Source organism: Mesoplodon densirostris, chromosome 18, assembly GCF_025265405.1.
Source record: "Mesoplodon densirostris isolate mMesDen1 chromosome 18, mMesDen1 primary haplotype, whole genome shotgun sequence".
Taxonomy (NCBI): Eukaryota; Metazoa; Chordata; class Mammalia; order Artiodactyla; family Ziphiidae; genus Mesoplodon; species Mesoplodon densirostris.
In genome coordinates, this window is record NC_082678.1 from 8,507,823 (window position 1) to 8,527,878 (window position 20,056).

Below are 20,056 nucleotides of genomic sequence, written 5' to 3' on the forward strand. Positions count from 1 at the left end.
ATCAAGGAACTACACTGACATGTATGTAATTATAAAACCAAAAGGCAAAAAACAGTTTTCTGAGGCAAGATAAATAAAAAGCAGTAGAAAATAAAGCTTTTAACTACTAAGAGCATTCTAGCTGGGGTTCAAAATGCTAAGGTTGCTTTAAATTTCTCATTGAACTAGTAACCATAATTAACTGGTAACCAAAATAAATCTATTCAAGCTATGCATACATAATATCCCTCCCAGGATATATGACAGATCATAAACACATTTTCCCATCCTCTTTCCTTTTCAGAGTTCAAGTATGATAGGAGACAATGGCTTCAGATACACAATTCAGTAAGAACTGAGATACTCCCCCAACTCCCAGTAATTTTTCCAAGCTCAAAAAAGAAAGCTTTCCTTTCCAAGTGAATCTGAGAAGTGCACATCTGCTTGAACTGCTCAACCTTTAATAAATGTAAAGCTTTCACTCTGAATAACATGAACATCTAGTACTGAACTGGAACATGAGATCAAAGCAAGCTATTCGAGTTAGACAAGCAAACAAATTCCCTTTCAGAAAGTACTATATGGCTTCTCTCACTAAATCATGTTCTGTACAAATCCAGATAGGCTAGTCAATCAGGTCTTTTAAAAATAGAATAATGAACATTTCTGACATTATAAGCTTAAAAATCATTATCTTAAGAAACAAACAAACAAAGCAAGCACCTTTATCACCCAAATCTTCCACAAACACACTTAACGGTTTCATAGGTTCACACACTATATCAATGGTAAAAGAAATGTTAAGAGATTGGCTACACTAGTAGTAGTCTCCAATTTCTAGAGTCTGAGGACCTTTGTGTAACTGCAAAAGATTTTCCAGTACATAATAGTGGTTATACATTTATTATCTATCTTTGGAGAAAACACATACACTGGTAAAGTTTAAAAATAAATCTGTAGTTTACGTATCATAACATCACTCACATATACATTTGAAAAGGTTATACGTATCTGTAAGACATTACTTATACACTTCACAGATAATACTTGCATGGATTCTGAGGTCATCTTTCAACTATTCTGCAGTGGCCCATTGTCTGACACCATAGTATGAGATTAATATCCTTATTTTACTGAAGAGAATACTAAAGATCATGATGACTTGCTTAAGATCACACAACTAATTAGTAAAACCTAGAATACAACTCAAGACCTACTGATCGTTTTCCTATACCATGTAGATTTAGTATTTAATTTTATTTTAAGACCAAACAGAAGGTCACTGAAAAAACTGACAGTGATATACAATTAATATAACTAAAAAAATGATTCCATTTAAAACAGCAACAAATAGATGAAAAAAAACTTAGGAATAAGCCCCACAAGAAACATAATACCCAGGAAAATACTACCAAGGAACACAAAAGACTTAAATGCATAAAATACGTTAAAGAGTTAAAGCATTCTATGTTCTTGGATATAGTAGCCATCAAAAAAATATTAATTCTTCCTAAATTAATCTAAATTTAATGCAATCTTGACTTCTAAAAATGCCAATAGGATTTCTTTGGAACCAGACAAACTAATTCTAAATTTAATGTGTAAAATTAAATAGTAAGAATGGCTGGGAAATTTCAGAAAGAGAAATGAGGGCATACAAGCTTCTCTCGATATATAATATAAAGTTGTAATAATTTTAAAATGTGGAAGTGGCAAAATGATTAACAAATTGGAACAGAACAGAAAGTCCAGAAGATCCAAATACATCTGAGAATTTAATGTATGATAAAGGTGGCATTTCAAACTAATGGAAAAAAGATGGACTATTCAATAAATGATATTGAACTACCATGGGTAGCTATCTAGAAAAAAATTAAAGTTGGATCTTTAAATTCCAGATGGATCAAAGATTTTAAATTAAAAACAATACAATAAAAGTTAGATGAAAACCTGAACATTTTTTCTTAATAATCTGAGTAGTGAAAACTTTTCCAAAATGACACAAAACCTAGAGGTCAAATGAAAGAAATGACAAATTCAATTATACAAAATATAATTTCTAGAAAGCAAAAAAATACTATAAACTCAAAAGATGCACTAAATGCTTAAAATTATTTGCAATTCTTAGAATAAAAGGATAAGTTCTCTTAACACATAAAGCACTCCAACAGATCATTAAAAAAAAACAAAAACAAAAAACACTCAATAGAAATGTGCAGTGCAGACACAGAAAACAAACTTATGGTTACCAAAGGGGAAGGGGGGAGGGATAAACTAAGAGCTTCAGATTAGCAGATACAAACTATTATATATAAAACAGATAAACAACAAGGTCCTCAACTACACTTCAATTTAAAAAAACGTGCAATGGGGGCTTCCCTGGTGGCGCAGTGGTTGGGAGTCCACCTGCCGATGCAGGGGACACGGGTTCGTGCCCCGGTCTGGGAAGATCCCACATGCCGTGGAGTGGCTGGGCCCGTGAGCCATGGCCGCTGAGCCTGCGCGTCCGGAGCCTGTGCTCCGCAACGGGAGAGGCCACAACAGTGAGAGGCCCGCGTACTGCAAAACAAACAAACAAACAAACAAAAACGTGCAAGAGAGAGAGTTCTCAGAAAAATATAAATGGCTTTTAATAATATAGTATGAAAAGATATTCAATATCACTTGTAATTAAAGATTTACAAAGTAAAACTATACCAATATACTACTTTTTCATTTATCCAATTGGAAAAAATTTTCCAGTGCTCAACATTTATCTAATGAAATGTTCAGACGTACAAAATTATGTACAAGAATATTCACTGCAGTACTGCTGATAATGGGCTGTGAACAATTTAAAGTCTATCAGTAAGGGACTGGGTAAACAACTTACAGCACACACAAAAAAGAGCTCTATCTGCAATGATATGAAACAAAGATATATTAATGAAAAATGGAGGATACAGAACAGTGTGTAGAGTATGCTACCATTTATGTACGTCGGGGGGTGGGGGATACTGAATATATGGATATCTCTAGAAGAATTCACAAAAAAAGCAAACGGTAATTGCTTCAGCAGAGAAAAGAAAACTGAGTGACTAAGAAGAGAATAAAGGAAGACTTACTTTTTTTAAAAAAACATATTATTTGTTTGTTTGTTTGTTTTTGGCTGCATTGGGTCTTCATTGCTGCCCATGGGCTTTCTCTAGTTGTGGTGAGCGGGGGGCTACTCTTCGTTGCTGTGTGGGCTTCTCATTGCGGTGGCTTCTCTTGCTGCAGAGCATGGGCTCTAGGAGCATGGGCTTCAGTAGCTGTGGCATGCGGGCTCAGTAGCTGTGGCTCACGGACCTAGCTGCTCGCGGCACGTGGGATCTTCCCGGACCAAGGCTCGAACCTGTGTCCCCTTCATTGGCAGGCGGATTCCCACCCCCTGCGCTACCAGGGAAGCCCCAGAAGACTTATTTTTCACTGTACATCCTTTCATACCTTTTGATTTTGTATTATGTATACCTATTTCAAAAAAATTTTTTTGTCAGTGAAGTGAAATACTCAAACTGTCAATGTCAGCCTTAATGTATAACTGCATAATATAGCCAGGTTTCTTGGGACATTAATTATACTGACTCTTGGCCCACCAAATGGGGAGAAATTAAAATCAGAACTAGGTACAGTATGTCAAAAAAAAAAAACTAATCTTCAATTTCTTTATTCCATCTGATAGCAATTTCTTTATTCCATCTGATAGCCTGCCTAAGCCTAGCTGTGAATATCTTCCTGGGAGACAAGAGTCTCCACTGTGTATACCACACCATAAGTGATCATTGTATTTTTGGTCTATTAAAACTGCTGAAGCGAATTCCCTGGTGGTCCAGCGGTTAGGAATCCGCACTCTCACTGCCGAGGGCCCGGGTTCAATCCCCTGTCAGGCAACTAAGATCCCATAAGCCTTGCAGTGCGGCAATATGGATGGACCTAGAGATTGTCATATGAGTGAAGTCAGACAGAGAAAGAGAAATATCATATCCCTTATATGTAGAATCTAAAAAGAAATGATACAAATGAACTTATTTACAAAACAGAAACAGACTCACAGACTAAGAGAACGAACTTATGGTTACCAGAGGGGAAGGATGGGGGGAAGGGATAGTTAGGGAGTTTGGGATCTACATGTACACACTGCTATATTTAAAATGGATAACCAACAGGTCCTACTGTGTAGCACAGGGAACTCTGCTCAATGTTATGTGGCAGCCTGGATGGGAGAGGAGTTTGGGGGAGAATGGATACATGTATATGTATGGCTGAGCCCCTTAGCTGTGCACTTGAAACTATCACAACATTGTTAATCAGCTATACTCCAGTATAAAATATAAAGTTAAAAATATAAAAATAAAAAACTGCTGAAGACTGATCAGGCCATGGCTACCAGTAAGTTCATATCAGTAAATATTTACTGAAGACCTAGCACTGTATTGGCATGTAAGACCAAAAATACAAAAAACAAAATACAATAATAAGGCTTCTAGTTAGAACAAAAGCTTTGTCAGAAGTTACTTCATTACCATCAATAACTACAAATAAAAAAGAAATTAGTAAACATCCAAATAATTGCTGAATACCTAAATGAACTATGAGCTAGGTGCTAGGGATACTGGCCATCCTTATGGAATATATAGTCTGGGAATTCCCTGGTGGTCCAGTGGTTAGGACTTGGCACTTTCACTGCCGGGCCCGGAGTTCAATCCCTGGTCAGGGAACTAAAATCCCTCAAGCCACGGCACGGGGGGTGGGGGGGGGCCGTGGGGGGGCGGAGTATAGTCTAATGGTGACACAGGTATTATACAAATAATTAAATTAATTAAAACTGTGATCTGTCCTACAGAAGGGAAGTGCAGGGTGCTATAAGAGTGTATTATAGGGGTCCCTAATCTAATATAGGAGAATCAGAGAAGGTTTTTCTTCAGAAGTGATATTTAAGCAAATTCTGAAGAATGAAGAGCTGCCGTCCAGGCAGAGGGATTAGCTACAGCATGTACAAAGACTGTTGGGTGAGCTTTGAACCTTCAGGGAATAGGGGAAAAAAAAAAGATCAGAATGGCTAGACCATATATAGCAAGAAAGCAAGTAAAAAGAAACGATGCTCGAGAAGCAGGCAAGGCCAGGTCACATCATGTTAAATGAAGAGTGAAGGGAAAACAACAGAAGTTTTCAGGTAAGTGACTCGATTAAATTTTTTTTAAAGATAATTTTAGCTGCTGTGAGAAGTGTACAAGAGGGTATATTGCTTAGGCGTATATAATACATAGTAAAAGTATAAAGAAATGCAAGGGAATAATAAATTCAAGTTGGTGATTACCTCTGGGAAGGACGCCTACAACAGTGGTTGTTTGGGGTGCAGGGGTGCAATCAGGTAGGGAAACAGAGAAGACTTCAACCGTACTGATAATATTGTATTTCTTCTTATTTTTTTTTTTTTGAAACAAGAGTGAACGAGGAAGGACCATTTAAAACTGACCTATAATAGGGACTTTCCTGGTGGTCCAGTGGTTGAGAGTCCGCCTTGCAGTGCAGGGGACGCGGTTCGATCCCTGGTCGGGGAACTAAGATCCCGCGTGCCGTGGGGCAACTAAGCCCGCGCACTCTGGAGCCCGCACAACACAACTAGAGAGCCCTCATGCTAGAGAGAAGCCCGCGTGCTGCAATGAAGGATCCCGCATGCCACAACTAAGACCCGATGCAGCCAAATAAATAAATAAATTAATTAATTAAATTGACTATAATAATTGTCGGGACTTCCCTGGTGGCGCAGTGGTTAAGAATCCACCTGCCCATGCAGGGGACATGGGTTCCAGCCCTGGTCCAGGAAGATCCCACATGCCGCGGAGCAACTCTGCCCGTGCGCCACAACTATTGAGCCTGAGCTCTAGAGCCTGCGAGCCACAACTACTGAAGCCCGCGCGCCTAGAGCTCGTGCTCCACAACAAGGGAAGCCACCACAGTGAGAAACCCATGCACTGCAACGAAGAGTAGCCCCCGCTTGCCACATCTAGAAAAAGCCCGCGCACAGCAACAAAGACCCAATGCAGCCAAAAATAAACAAACAAATAAATTTGTTAAAAAAAAAAAATCGTCTTGGGAAAAGGTGGCCTAGACTAGGATGGGGAGACTAGAGTGGAGAGAAACTGCAAGAATCTGGCCTCAGTAAGTTGTTGATGGAGCCACTTAATGAAAGTGAGTACAGTGAAGAAGGTCTAGGTTTGGAGCCAAGATCAAGAGCTCAGTCTGGGCAACTCAATTAAAAATACCTCTGAGTATCTAAGTGGAGTTGTTGATTGAGCAGGCAGCTTGGATCAGAAAAGGGGTCTGAACTACAGATTTTAAAACGGTTGTATTCAAAATATACATGGGAACTGAAACCACAGAATGGATAAGATGAGAGTGAGAAGGGAGGAAGACTAAGGACCAAGACCTGAGAAAGACCATCAATTAAAGATCTGGTTGGGGGTGGAGGGGACCTGAAGGAATAGCCAGAGATCGAGGAGGGAAGATTCGAACCCAAATAAACACCTACTCTAGATAGGCACTTAGGAATCCGAGGTCCAAGAATGAGTCAAAGGGAATTCCCTATAAATAGACAAGAGTCTAGATCCGCTTTACTCTGAACGTTCCCAAAAGGAATGCTGTAACTCAGTTAAGTAACAATAAATTCCATCAAAACTGATAAATCCTTCCAAGATGTAGATGAAAACTTTTCTAACTATTTGAGACTTAAATACAATTAAGAGGTTAGTCGAAAATAGGGATGGGGAGTTTATTCCATTTCTGTAGAGAAAAAATGAAAACCCCGAAATCCTATACATTTCTTTTCTTTCAAAGATTTTAGATAATTTCCAGATTGCTAAACCTTTTTAGCATGTTAAACCAGGGGTCCCAAATTGAAATCTGGACTTCCCTGGCGGTGCAGTGGTTAAGAATCTGCCTGCCAATGCAGGAGACAGGGATTCAAGCCCTGGTCCAGGAAGATCCCACATGCTGTGGAGCAACTAAGCCTGTATGCCACAACTACTGAGCCTGCGCTCTAGAGCCGGCGAGCCACAACTACTGAGCCCGTGTGCCACAACTACTGGAGCCCGCAAGCCTAGAGCCCGTGCTCCGCAACAAGAGAAGCCACCATAATGAGAAGCCCGTGCACCGCAATGAAGGGTAGCCCCCATTCGCCACAACTAGAGAAAGCCCTCGTGCAGCAACTAAGACCCAACAGAGCAAAAAAAAAAAAAAAAAAAAAAAAAGGGTGGGTCCCCAACACTTGGGCCCCCGACCGATACCTGTCCCTGGCCTGTTAGTAACTGAGCTGCAGAGCAGGAGATGAGCAGCAGGCAAGGGAGGGAAGCTTCATCTGTATTTACAGCCACTCCCCATCGCTCACATTACCGCCTGAGCTCTGCCTCCTGTCAGCATTATGGAGAGTTGTGTATTTCATTATATATTACGATGTAACAATAATAGAAATAAAGTGCACAATAAATGTAACGCGCTTCAATCATCCCGAAACCATCCCCACCCCCACCCCCGTCCGTCCGTGGAAAACTGTCTTCCACGAAACCAGTCCCTGGTGCCAAAAAGGTTGGGACTGCCGTGTTAAACTGTAAGCATTTTGAGAACAAAGCCTACATAACTTTCATCTTTTTTTTTTTTTTTTTTTTTTTGCGGTACACGGGCCTCTCACTGTTGTGGCCTCTCCCGTTGCGGAGCGCAGGCTCAGCGGCCATGGCTCACGGACCCAGCTGCTCTGCGGCATGTGGGATCTTCGCGGACCGGGGCACGAACCCGTGTCCCCCATAACATTCACCTTTGAACTGAATCTTCAGCCCAGTTCAGCGTTTAACGTAAGTACCTGACGGAAAAAACAGTTCACGGAATGAATGGCCACCAGAACACTTTTGTCCAAACTGTGCTAGTGCCACAGCATATATAGCCTCATAGAACAGGCTTTAACTGAGAGTTCTACTCATTCCACGGAAATAAAGATCTCTCATCCTTGTCTTATGGAAAAAAAAACCCATGGGGCAACACATTCCACTGGTCTGAATGATAAATCCAAGTGCTGTCAGCCACTGCAATGCTTGCAAAACTCAAGAATATACCACCAGGGCCTCCCTGGTGGCGCAAGTGGTTGAGAGTCCGCCTGCCGATGCAGGGGATACGGGTTCGTTCCCCGGTCTGGGAGGATCCCATATGCCGCGGAGCGGCTGGGCCCGTGAGCCATGGCCGCTGGGCCTGCGCGTCCGGAGCCTGTGCTACGCAACGGGAGAGGCCACAGCAGTGAGAGGCCCGCATATCGCAAAAAAAAAAAAAAAAAAAATATACCACCATATGCCAACCAGTACTGACTGATCATTCGTTCTATTTTTCTTTTAAATAAGTTTGAATATTTATTTTATTTATTTATTTATTTGGCTGCTCCGGGTCTTAGTTGCGACACGTGGGCTCTTTTTCAGTTGCGGCATTCGGGATCTAGTTCCCCAATCAGGGATGGAACCCGGGCCCACTGCATTGGGAGCACGGAGTCTTAACCACTGGACCACCAAGGAAGTCCCTGATCATTCATTCTTGAGAGCTGTAGAAAACAGCAATGCTCAGACTTAAAACCAAATAGGTCCTTACTTCCACACAAACTAAATTCATCAGTTGCGGTAGTGTGCTTGAAAAACAATTGTTGACGCTTTGCTGATATTAACAGTTCATAACTGTTTTCTATGTGTAAGCTTCAGGTTAATGATAATAGCCAAAATCTATCTTATATGTATTCTCAAAGAAATGGTCTACAAAAGCAAAAAAACCCCACAAAAAACCCATCCTTTCTCTGCCTAAATTTTCCCTAGATATTTTGGATAGGAGCCACACATGTTCTATGGCCACAAGAAAAGCACAAGTTCAGAAATAAGTAATTATACCTCCAGGTGCACTTAACTATCAAGATTAATATTAAAAACAAAACAAATAAAGGAAAACCTCATTTATTTTGAAATGTGAACTGAAAAAAACCCCAGCTTTTTTGGAACTCATCACTTTGCACTGAATAAGTCATGGAACAAACTATGTATTTATTAAGAAAGTCATGCTCTGAATTTTAATTATATGTTTTGTATTCTAGGATCCCAATTAATGAATTGATAGGTAAGCCTGAAGCTAGAGGTGAGGGAGGGTGTAGCTAATCAGAGACCCACCCTGAATCTTTGGCTAATTTATACAAATACGAAATAAGAGTAAAAATGATTAAGAGACAGCGGCATTTATAAGTAAGATTATTATGTTGAAGATATGTTAACTTCTTACATCCTTTCTTTTTTTTTTAATGGTTAAGATGGTAAATTTTATGTTACACATATTTTCCCACAATTTAAAAAACCAAACACATCTATCTTCCCTCCCACTCCCCCGCAGGTGAACTCCTTATCTTGATCCGTATTTAGTTGATGTAACCTGGAGAAAGCTGGGAGTAATTATTAAATCCTTTCAATTAAAGACTGAAACTCAATTCAACCTTCATGAACTGAAGAGAAAGTTACTGAGTCCTTTGCTCCTTTTTAAGAGCGTTGTGGCTACTAGCAGAAGTAGAAAACCAATTCAAAAGTCACACAACCTAAAAGGAAGCTAAAAAGCGTTGACTTTTGGAAAGGATGTTTGAAATGCTCTGGAAAAGTGCACAACAGTTTAAGATTATTAGTAAATAGTATCAAACCATTACAAATCAGGACAAATAATAAAAGGAGAATTTTCACATAACTACCATGTATTCTCTTCAAAATGTCCTTTGCCTATAACACCCTGCTCACAAAGATCTAGTGAAAACTAAGACACAGATTTGTTTACCAGAGCTTTTTACCTTTTACCCAGAACAGTTCATGTTTCTTTAATTCTGCCATTACATAGCACTTAAGAAATCCAAAGCAACTGCAATATACAAAACTCTGCTAAAATCCAAAAAAATAAAACAAAAAAACCCCACAAAAAAAACCAATCAAATGTAATCACAATTCACATACTTTTAATCAGGAGCTCTGCAGTTAAGTTTATTTTTCTGCATTCTTATTCTGAAAAATACTTAAGCCCTCTTCCAGGGGTAAAGGATTTGATCCCTAAATTACATTATGAAGCCTTTTTTCTACAGATATTAATGTACTCCGTTTATCAGGGAATTAAAATCCCTTTCATTTATAGTTTGATTTTTACAGCACTTTCACTGGAACGTATACAGAACACGAACGTATAATAATTTTAGACTAATCAGGCCTACAAGATAACGCTTATCCAGAACTTATTCTAACTTGATTTATTCGATCCCACAAAGTAACCTCGATGCTAACAAAATAAAGCTCGAGCACAATGAAATCTGTACCATTGCTGGTTCTCAACGAACAAAAATTCCTTCAAATGGTAAAAAACCAAACTCGCCCATTTCCCCAAGAAACAGTAATCCCAATCTTGGAAACAGTCGCAAAAAAAAAAGAAATAAATAAAAAAAGAACAAACAATTCTAAACCACACAATCACGTAAATCTTTCCAACTCAAAGCTCCAAAAGCAGCCGCCAACCACACAACTGGCCACAATCACAGCGTTAGCGCCTTCTCGTAATTTTGAATCTGGAGACAGGAGGAAAAAAAACCACAACACACCAGTCATCCAAAGTTTCACGAAGAGGAAAAAAAATCATTTTAAGTAAAGAAAACGTGTTAACCGAGAGGCGACTACTGCATTCCCCGTCCCCCACTACCAGCCCGCGAACTAAATCTCTCAAACATTCAAGGAGTTAGAAGTCCCGGCAGGGATGTTAGAGGAAAGAGTCAGACGAACCGCACGCCGCCCGGAGAGATGTCAGGAGCCGAGCATCGGGAGACAAAGACCAGCCCGCGAAGAGCCCCGGCGCGGCCCTGCGCCCCTAACCGCTCGAAGAGTTGCGAGCACCGCCCAAGTGCGAGCCCAGGTCCTTCGGGCTCCCCGCCCACCCGGCGCCGCCGCCGCGGCCCCAGCCCACCCTCGAGCCGTTTTCCCTCCCAATTTGGGAACCGCGCGCCTGGGGACAAAGGGGGAGGGCGCGCCGGGGGCAGCGGGTCGCGACGCCCCTCTGGGCTCGAAGGGAAGCCCTCGGTGGCGTCCTCTCCCTCCCCCCTGCCCCCGCCGCACTCTCCGCCGGCCCACCTGCCCCTCTCGGGCCTCCCCACAAGTTCTCCCCCACCCCACCTCGGGCCCCGCCCCTGGTCCGCCGCCTCTCAGCCGGCCCTGTGGCCGCCCCTCACCTGGCGGCGGGGTCCCCCGGAACCGCCTCCTCCGCCGGGCCTCGGCCCGTCCCGCCGGCCGGCGCCTCATGTGCCCCGCGTCGCCATCGCCTTCGCCGCCACCGTCATCTCTCCTCCTCCTCCTCCTCCTCCTCCTCCTCCTCCTCCACCGCCGCCTACGCTTCAGTCTCCGGCCGCGGCCAAAGCAGCTCCCGCCGCCCAGAGCCACAGGGAGGCGCCTGCGCACTGCGCGCCGCGGTGGGGGCGGGGGCGTCCCGCCGAGGTCTGGGATCCCGGGATGAGCTGCACGTGGAGCTCAGGTAGGAGGGGGCGTCCGGAGCGCGGGGGCGGAGGCGCGGGCGTCCAACTTTCCGCGGTGGGGTCCGCGCGCTCCCGGACGGGGCAGAGGCGCGGCGCTTGTAGGAACTACCGAGGCGCGTGGAGCCTGGGCCCTGGGTGGGCGCAGCCTTCGCCTGCCGGACAGTTCATTCCTCCAGCTTGATCCTCAGGACAGGAACTCCGCCGTGGGCAGTGCCTCACTTCAAGCGGGCAACTAACGGCGCAGTGAGGACACGCCTTACCTGGGTATCCTGGGGTGTTGGTCCAACGAGCCCCGGAGTTGTATTCTGTGCGCTCCGCCAAGGCCTCGGTCCCAGTGTAACGCGGGATGCTGATTCCCCGTTCTAGGTTCTGCTCTACAATTACTCGAGGATCCTACTGGCCTTCGTCGGGTAAGTCGTCCTCTGGGCTTTTAGCGTTGTTCTAGATACTTTTGAAGTCCTGGACTTCTCCGATTAGCCAGACCCTAATGGGCCATTTCCTTTTAACCCCTTGCATCCCAGCAGGATCCCATTTTCAAAGGACTTAGTATGCATAGGAATCTCCAGCCTTGAATGCCTCGTAGGAATATGAAAACTCCTCAAATGGTTTAAGTAGAGGGAGTCCGTGCATAACAACAGAAGTCGTACTAAGGAGATGGGAGAATACTTTACTTTGTAAAGTGCTCCTGAATTATCTTATTGACCATCATTATGCGGAAGGATAGGTTTTCATTTTTACCCTTTTGACCACAGAGGAAATTAAACTCTAGTGAGGTGACTTGCTACAGTTCAACCCCACCCCCTCTACGGAAAGCCAGGCCCTTATGGCCAGTCAAGTGGCTGAAAACTTGAAGGCTGGGCATCTGGCCCACTGACAGATGTTTTGTTGGGCTAGTACGATGCTTTCCAAAATTATGAATTAGTTGCCAAATTTTTAAAATCGTCTTTTTGACTTCTCTCTAAAAAGTCAAAAGTTTTGCTCATTTTGAGCCTCTCTTTTCACATGACAGTTACTTCTGAGTAACAGCTGTCCATCCAGGACAGGCACTGTCTCCACTTAGCTGCCTGACTGATTTTCATTAGCTGCTTGGCCTCTGTATTTAGATTATCTTCCCCCTATACTTGCCATGCCCCAGTCTCTGTCCCCTCCCCATTATCACGTTACCTCTCTACAAATGTATTTAAAATGACAAGTGTGAAGACCCTGTAAATATGTGAAAATAGGAATAAAGAACATGTTAGCTAAGATGACACAGGAGACAACATCCATACTGACTACAATATTAAAACTCTCATCTATTGCTAGTACAAGTGTAAATCACTACAGATCACTTGGGAAGACTGGCGATGTCTACTAAAGCTGAAACTAGGAATGCACTTTGAATCTGAAATGTCACAGAAATGTGTACAAAATGCTTGTTCTAGAATATTCATGGCAGCACTATTTGTAATAGCCAAAAAACTGGGAACTACCCAAAATGCCCATCCACCATAGCAAGGATAGATAAAATGTTATATTCTGACAATGGTACATTATGCAGCAATGAGAATGAATAATCTACAATTACCCGCAGCGATAGATGAGTCTCACAAGACTTTCCATTTATATAAAGTTCAAAAACAGGCAGAACTAATCTGTACTGTTAGAAGTAAGGATAGTGGTTATCCTAGGGTAAGGATAGTTATCGGAAGGGAGCCTGAGGGGGCTTCTGGGGGGCTGTTCCAGTTATGTTCTTGAGCTGGATGCTGAATACACGATATACAGGTATCTTTAGTTGCCACATTTGAGCTGTTTTCTTGATAGTGATAGTACACTTTTCTGTGGCATGTTGACTTCAATCAGAACCTTTAAAATATTTGGTTATATATGTATATATAATATTTATAAACAAATATGTATTGTGTATTTTATATATATATATATATATATATATATATATACTCAAATGTTTATTAGGTATTATTTTCCTATAAATTCATGGATGAACCTGCCAGGGAGTGTGGAGTCCGAATCACTGGACCGCTAGGGAATTCCCAAGAGCAACCTTTTAAAGATGGAAATGATGTGTTTCCCTGGTGGCTTCCCTGGTTAAACATCCGCCTGCCATTGCAGGAGACACGGGTTCGATCCCTGGTCTGGGAAGATCCCACATGCTGTGGAGCAAATAAGCCCGTGCGCCACAACTACTGAGCCTGTGCTCTAGAGCCCGTGCTCCGCAACAAGAGAGACCACCACAATGAGAAGCCTGCGCGCAGCAACGAAGACCCAATACAGCCAATAAATTTAAAAAGTAAATTTTAAAAAATAAAATAAAATAAATAAAGATGGAAATGAGACCCAGGGAAGCTAAGTTGTTTTAAGTGCAGATAGTTTAAAAAACAGAAATGTAGCCAAAGACTCCGTCTCGTCTCCTAGTCAGGACTCTTCGTCTGCTCCTCTCTCACCTTGCCAGCTGCTGACATCCTTTAATCCAGTTACAGGTGGGGAAGCTGAGGCCAGAAACCTAAGCCAGAGGCCCAGGCATTCACCATGGTCCGGAGCAAACCAGGGCATCTGCTAGAATGTGAGCTCCCTGAAGGCAGGGCCACTGTGTCGCAGCCCCTTGAGCCCAGCCCAGCACACAGTAGGTGCCCGGCAAGTGTATGCAGAGTGCATGAGTGAAGGAAAGCTTGCCATTGCTAACATAAGAAAGGAGGGAAGAGGGCTTCCCTGGTGGCGCAGTGGTTGAGAGTCCGCCTGCCGATGCAGGGGACACGGGTTCGTGCCCTGGTCTGGGAAGATCCCACATGCCGCGGAGCGACTGGGCCCGTGAGCCACGGCCGCTGAGCCTGCGCGTCCGAGCCCGTGCTCCGCAAAGGGAGAGGCCACAACAGGGAGAGGCCCGCGTACCGCAAAAAAAAAAAAAAAAGAAAGAAAGGAGGGAAGAAAAAAAAGCCTCAAGTTTCAAACAGGGAAATGGGTCTGGTTTCCAGCCTCTGGCAGGGAGTGGTAGAGCCGGGTGCTGTGAGAACCATGTCACTTTTTATTCACATGGGGCCCAGGCAGGAAAGGATCAAAACCCAGTTTGAGAACTTGAGAGTCGCCCTGGGGCTCTGTGGTTTGGAAATTGTAGGGTCAACTTGAAGGCTGCAGTGTGTCACTATTTCCATTACACATTTTCCTGGGTCCCCACTTGGCTGGGACACTCGGAGCAGATTCTTCTGTCCAGGGGGATGGGAGCGGAGGCCCAGAGAGGTAGGATTTGGGAAAGCTTCCGGTTGGCAACAGGAAGCCCTGCTTGCCCCAGCCTGGCCGGATAAGAAGCTCTTGATTACTTGTGCTATTGGGAGGGGGGTGTTGTTAGCACAACCCCCTGCCCCCATAATCCCCAGCAGTTTCAGTTAACCTGTGAGACACATTATACTGCTCCTCCCTGCCACAGGGATGTTGTTTGAAGCAGATTTTTTTGTCAAAAATTTTTTGGAATCGGTAATGCAAGTAGTAGAGACGGAACAGTCAGATGACTGCCCCCTGTGTTTCCCAGAGCCCAGCTAGCTGTTTCTTGTGTATTTAATGCTGGATTTCAAGTTAAGGTCAATTTACTTGCAAATGAAGGGTAGGTGAAGTATGCTCAGGAATTAGGGGTGGGGAGAAGAGTATGGGAGATGAAGAGACCTCCTCTGGTACCACCCACAAACAAGGACATTTGGACACGCTCAGAACACAGTGAGGGGGGAGGGATGAACTGGGAGACTGGGACTGACATATATACACTATTGATACTATGTACAAAATAGATAACTAATGAGAACCTACTGTATAGCACGGGGAACTCTACTCAGTGCTCTCTGGTGACCTAAATGGGAAAGAAATCCAAAAAAGAAGGGATATATGTATACGTATAGCTGATTCACTTTGCTGTACAGTAGAAACTAACACAACATTGTAAAGCAACCATACACCAATAAAAATTAAAAAAAAAAAAAGAACACAGTGCGCTGGCTCAGGACCTACCCTGCCTTGGTGAGAGGCAGTGTGGTGGGTGTGCAGTCCTTGAGTGTCTGGAAGCCCTGGGTTCAGAGGTCTGCTCTGCCCAGCTGTGTGCATTCATTTATGTGTATTTCTAAGATGGTGTGAGAATGTGATGAAATGTACAGGAAATCACATTGTCATATGTTAATTTTTCATTGTAAAGTGGTCTATAGTGGTTATCTTTTTTTTTTTCTTTTTTTTGGCCGCACCATGCAGCATGCAGGATCTTAGTTCCCCGACCAGGGATCGACCCCAGGACCTTGGCAGTGAGAGCACGGAGTCCTAACCACTGGACCACCAGGGAATTCCCTGTAGTGGTTATCATTATTGGCTGGATAGTGCAGCCATTTACCTGCTGTGTGATATGGCTGTTACTTAACCTCTCTCAGCCTTGGTTTCCTCATCTATAAAACGGGGATAATGATATCTACCAGTTGGGGCTGTTGCGAAGGTTAAATATGTGAAGTACCCTAAATCTTGTAGGCTCTCAAGACATTAGTTCCCTCTCATAGTGCGCTTTGGGTAATTTGGGTATTCAAAAGCCCGCAACACAAGAACTTCAGCAAAACATTTCAACTCCTCTGGAGCAACCATTTGTTAGTACAGGGGTCTGTACTGGTGTCTTCTGCAGCTCAAAATTTTTCCTTCACAAGACATGATTCTGTGTCAGCATCGCTACAGTCTGATTCAGCCTTCCAATTGCTATTATTATCCACACCCTCTTAGAATCTTTAAAAATATGTGAGCAGACCCTCCAGAATGATTAGGGGGTACTAAAGGCCCCCAAGCCTGTGGCTCTTGAGGTGTTCTTGGACAAATGCTGCGAGGTCCTTGGAACCCAGTGCGTGTTTTTAGAAGGAGAGGAGGTGTCCCACCCTCCCCACCCCAGGCACCCTCTAGAGGCTGCCTCAGCCTAGCCACATCATCTGGAAACTTCCACTGCCTCTGCCTGTTCCTGCTACTCCCTCTTTGCCCCTCAAGTCCCCCAGATACTACTGTATGGCCCAATGTTTTCTCCCCTGTGATTACCCCAGCCCTTCAGCCTGGGTCCTTCCCATTCCACCCCCAACTCAGAGCATCCTCTGTTCCTTGTCCAGTTCATTCATCATCATCCCCTCACTCACAGCACTCCTTAGCTCAAGGCAAAAGCTGCACGTCCCTCACCTCCCCCCTCTTGTCACTCAGCTCCCTCAGGCTATATATAGCACAGCTGTGTCTTAGATTGTGTACAGCCTCAAGTCCAAGTCCCCCTCCCCTACCCATTCCCTTCCCCCCACACAATAAGGAGAACAAGCCTGAAGCTTCCAGTTAGGGCAGGGAAGCCCCTCCAACAAGGAGGAGGTGGGATTGGAGAGGGATGAGAGTGTGCTGAATTCCGGACCACCCAGAACATGGGAACCTTCCCATCTGTTGTCAGGGGCTTTCCACTTCTCCCCCAGCCTGTTACCCATCCCTGCCACTTGCTCATTCTGGAGGAAGAGAAGCAGGCAGTGTGCAGGGGAATTCTAACAATCATCTTATTTAACACAACGATCCTATAGGTAGGTGCTACCTCCATTTTACAGATGGTGACACGCGCTCAAAAGAGGTTGAGTGGCATAAGACCAAGTGTTCAGAGAGTGGTTGGTCAAGCAGCTGACCCCACGTCTGACTCTGGCCTGCACTCCGGATCCATTAAGTCTGTCTGCATCATTCAATTAGGCCCCTCTAATAGAATTTCTATTAGTGTGACCTGATCTGGGAGAGGTTTATTAAGCAAATTACTAATGTAGAAAGGCTTAAATCAAAGTAATTATTAAAGACTTGGCATATTAAACAAAAATGTTATCATAATTTTATCTGTTTACTAAAACAGGACTCTACAGAAATCTGGTCCTTGAAGTTTTAATTACTGTGTGTTCTCAGAGGTTCTTTTTTTGTGTGTGGTACGCGGGCCTCTCACTGTTGTGGCCTCTCCCATTGCGGAGCACAGGCTCCGGATGCGCAGGCTCAGCAGCCATGGCTCACGGGCCCAGCCGCTCCGCGGCACGTGGGATCCTCCCGGACCGGGTCACGAACCCGCGTCCCCTGCATCGGCAGGCGGACTCTCAGCCACTGCGCCACCAGGGAAGCCCAAGCCTCAGTTTTTCATCTTTGAAATAGGAGTAAAAATAATAGTACCTACCACATACCTAATAGAATAATAGTTGTGAGGATTAAATAAAATAACCTACTTAAAGCAATTAGCACATTTCTAGGCTCACAGGTGCTCAGAAGGTCATAGCAACTATTATTTTCTTGGTTCTGGGCTGAGATGCTGTGGGAGCATCGACATCATCTCAACGGGGAGAAGTTGAACTTCGCTCTCCATATCTTGGCCTCCATTTTCTAAAGGGCTTGGAGTTGACCCTGATTCTTGCACTGTCTCATCCAGACATTTCCATCCTCCCACTTGTGGCCTAGAGCATTGATCTCTGGGGAATTCAGGCCACTGCTGGGACTGGGAGAAGCAGCACAGGAGTGTGTGTGAATGACTGGGAGGAGAGTTCCCATGGACGCTGGGGATATGCGGAGGCCCTGGGGAGATGCTGTGACCCTGGGTCTCTCCCTGAAGCAGTGAGGGCTAGGGAGAGAAAAGAGAGACGTCAGCTGCTGGACACATTTCCAGTGCTGAAAAGCCCCTTTAGGACAGACACATGGGCTAGGAGAGGAACAAAGGCATGGGATGGAGTGGGACTCTCCACAGTGCATCTGATCTTTCTCCATTTCTTAGCAAGAAGCTACTTTGGAGCCAGCCAGACCTAGGTTCAGATCGTGACACTGCCATTTACTAGCTGTGTACTTGTGGATAATTCATTTAGCCTCTCCGAAGCTCAGTTCCTGGTCTATGAACAAGCTGCTACTTACTGTGTAGAATAGTGGAAAGGTCTGAAATATAAATACTTGAAATAGAATAGGTGCTAATGCTGGTCGTTGTCATCTCTGTATCCTGAGTGAGCATCACCCCACAGGCAGTATGAAGGGGTCTGGAGGTGTGAGGGAAGTCCCAGTTGTTTCAAACTCCTAGACAAATCTCTTTGGCCCAGAAAACATCCTTGGAAGGATCAAGACCAAGACCAGACAGCCCGTCTCTCACAATTAAGGCACAATTAAGGCAGTACAACTTGCGGGAGAGCCCAGGATCTCTACCCATCCTTGCCTCTATATTCCCATCTTAGTTCTCCAAATCAAGTCTGTCTCTGATCCAGCCACTTACGTCCAGAGGAATGAAAAGACTGGATTGAGGTAAGGGCTCCCCTCCATCTGATCTTTCATTACTTTCCAGTGCTTGGAGCTCCAGCCTGGAACTCAGCAGATGGGGGGTTAAGACTGATGCCCTGTCCTATCTCCTCCCCTCTCCATTCCTGACTTCAGAGTCTCCATAAAGCCGGACACTGCTTCCCTGACCCCATAGTGGCAGCTCCGTCATCAGCTCTTGGCTGATTCAAAACAGCAGACGCTGAGCCCTGGCTGGGCTGCTTGCACTCCACTCTCTAGACGTCTCCTAGGGTAAGCACCGGCGTGCTGAGGACCTGTGGGGCCAGCAGTCTTTGCTCCTCCAGGAGAGGAGAGGCAACTAGGAATAGAAGTCACCTCAAGCGGGGACTTTGTCTCGTGGTTAGACTTAGAAGCCACCCGGCAGGCAGAACCCCTGGTCTAAGGACCAGGACTCTGGGACTCCATCTAGTTTTTGATCAGAGCAGACATTTACAGGGTTAGCAAGTAGAGCCATAGGGGTTTCAGTGCAGGGATAAGGCAGGGGGTTGGTACCTGCAAAGAACCTGTCAAGAGATGGACTTAGAGACAGGGGAACAGCTCAGGGACCAGAATTTGTTCCATTAGCCTTAACATCCAAAATCTACACAAAATTATACACAGATCCATGCCTAATCGTTTCAATCTCTGGCTCTGGTGATTCGGTGACCAGTACTGTAACACTGTCTGGGATGGCTCTGGCTGCCTGGGGCCAGATCTTCCTCTGCAGCTCCATCAGGGACAGCCATCACAGACTCAAGGCCAGTGGGGGACCCAAGGTTAAAGGCCTGTTCCTCCCACCCTCATCTGTGGATTTTTCCAGCTGCTTTTCTTGGCCCAAGGATCACACCCATAGGGACACAGATGATAGAGGGGGAGGCAGAGAAAACAGTGAAGCTGGAATGATCTGGGCAAGAGGCAGATGTTGGGAGGAAGAGACGGAGAAATGGCTCCAGCCATCTGAGACAGGACACCCAGGACATCTTTTTTTTTTTTTGCGGTACGCGGGCCTCTCACTGTTGTGTCCTCTCCTGTTGTGGAGCACAGGCTCCGGACGCGCAGGCTCAGCGGCCATGGCTCACGGGCCCAGCCACTCCGCGGCATGTGGGATCTTCCCAGACCGGGGCACGAACCCGTGTCCCCTGCATCGGCAGGTGGACTCTCAACCACTGCGCCACCAGGGAAGCCCCCAGGACATCTTTTTAAGTAGTGTCT

General features: G+C 44.8%; 1 protein-coding gene and 1 long non-coding RNA gene across 7 annotated transcripts in view; one reads left to right on the forward strand and one right to left on the reverse strand.

Moving 5' to 3' along the window:
• The window catches only part of GJC1 (gap junction protein gamma 1), a 35,794-nt gene extending 23,808 nt beyond the window's left edge, over window positions 1-11,986 (reverse strand). For 4 of the 6 annotated variants that reach the window (XM_060081805.1, XM_060081810.1, XM_060081811.1 and 1 more), the window contains exon 1: window positions 11,258-11,393. The gene's annotated coding sequence lies outside the window, so the exon portion shown is untranslated. Of the gene's footprint in view, window positions 1-10,814; window positions 10,922-11,257; window positions 11,394-11,817 lie in introns of those variants that run through there. The other 2 variants (XM_060081812.1, XM_060081806.1) reach the window with 2 other exon arrangements.
• On the forward strand, window positions 11,424-13,941 carry LOC132478573 (uncharacterized). The gene is made up of 3 exons (XR_009530403.1): window positions 11,424-11,556; window positions 11,746-11,967; window positions 13,670-13,941. It is a non-coding gene; the product is annotated as an uncharacterized LOC132478573 (long non-coding RNA).
• The last annotated feature ends 6,115 nt before the right edge of the window (window positions 13,942-20,056 follow it).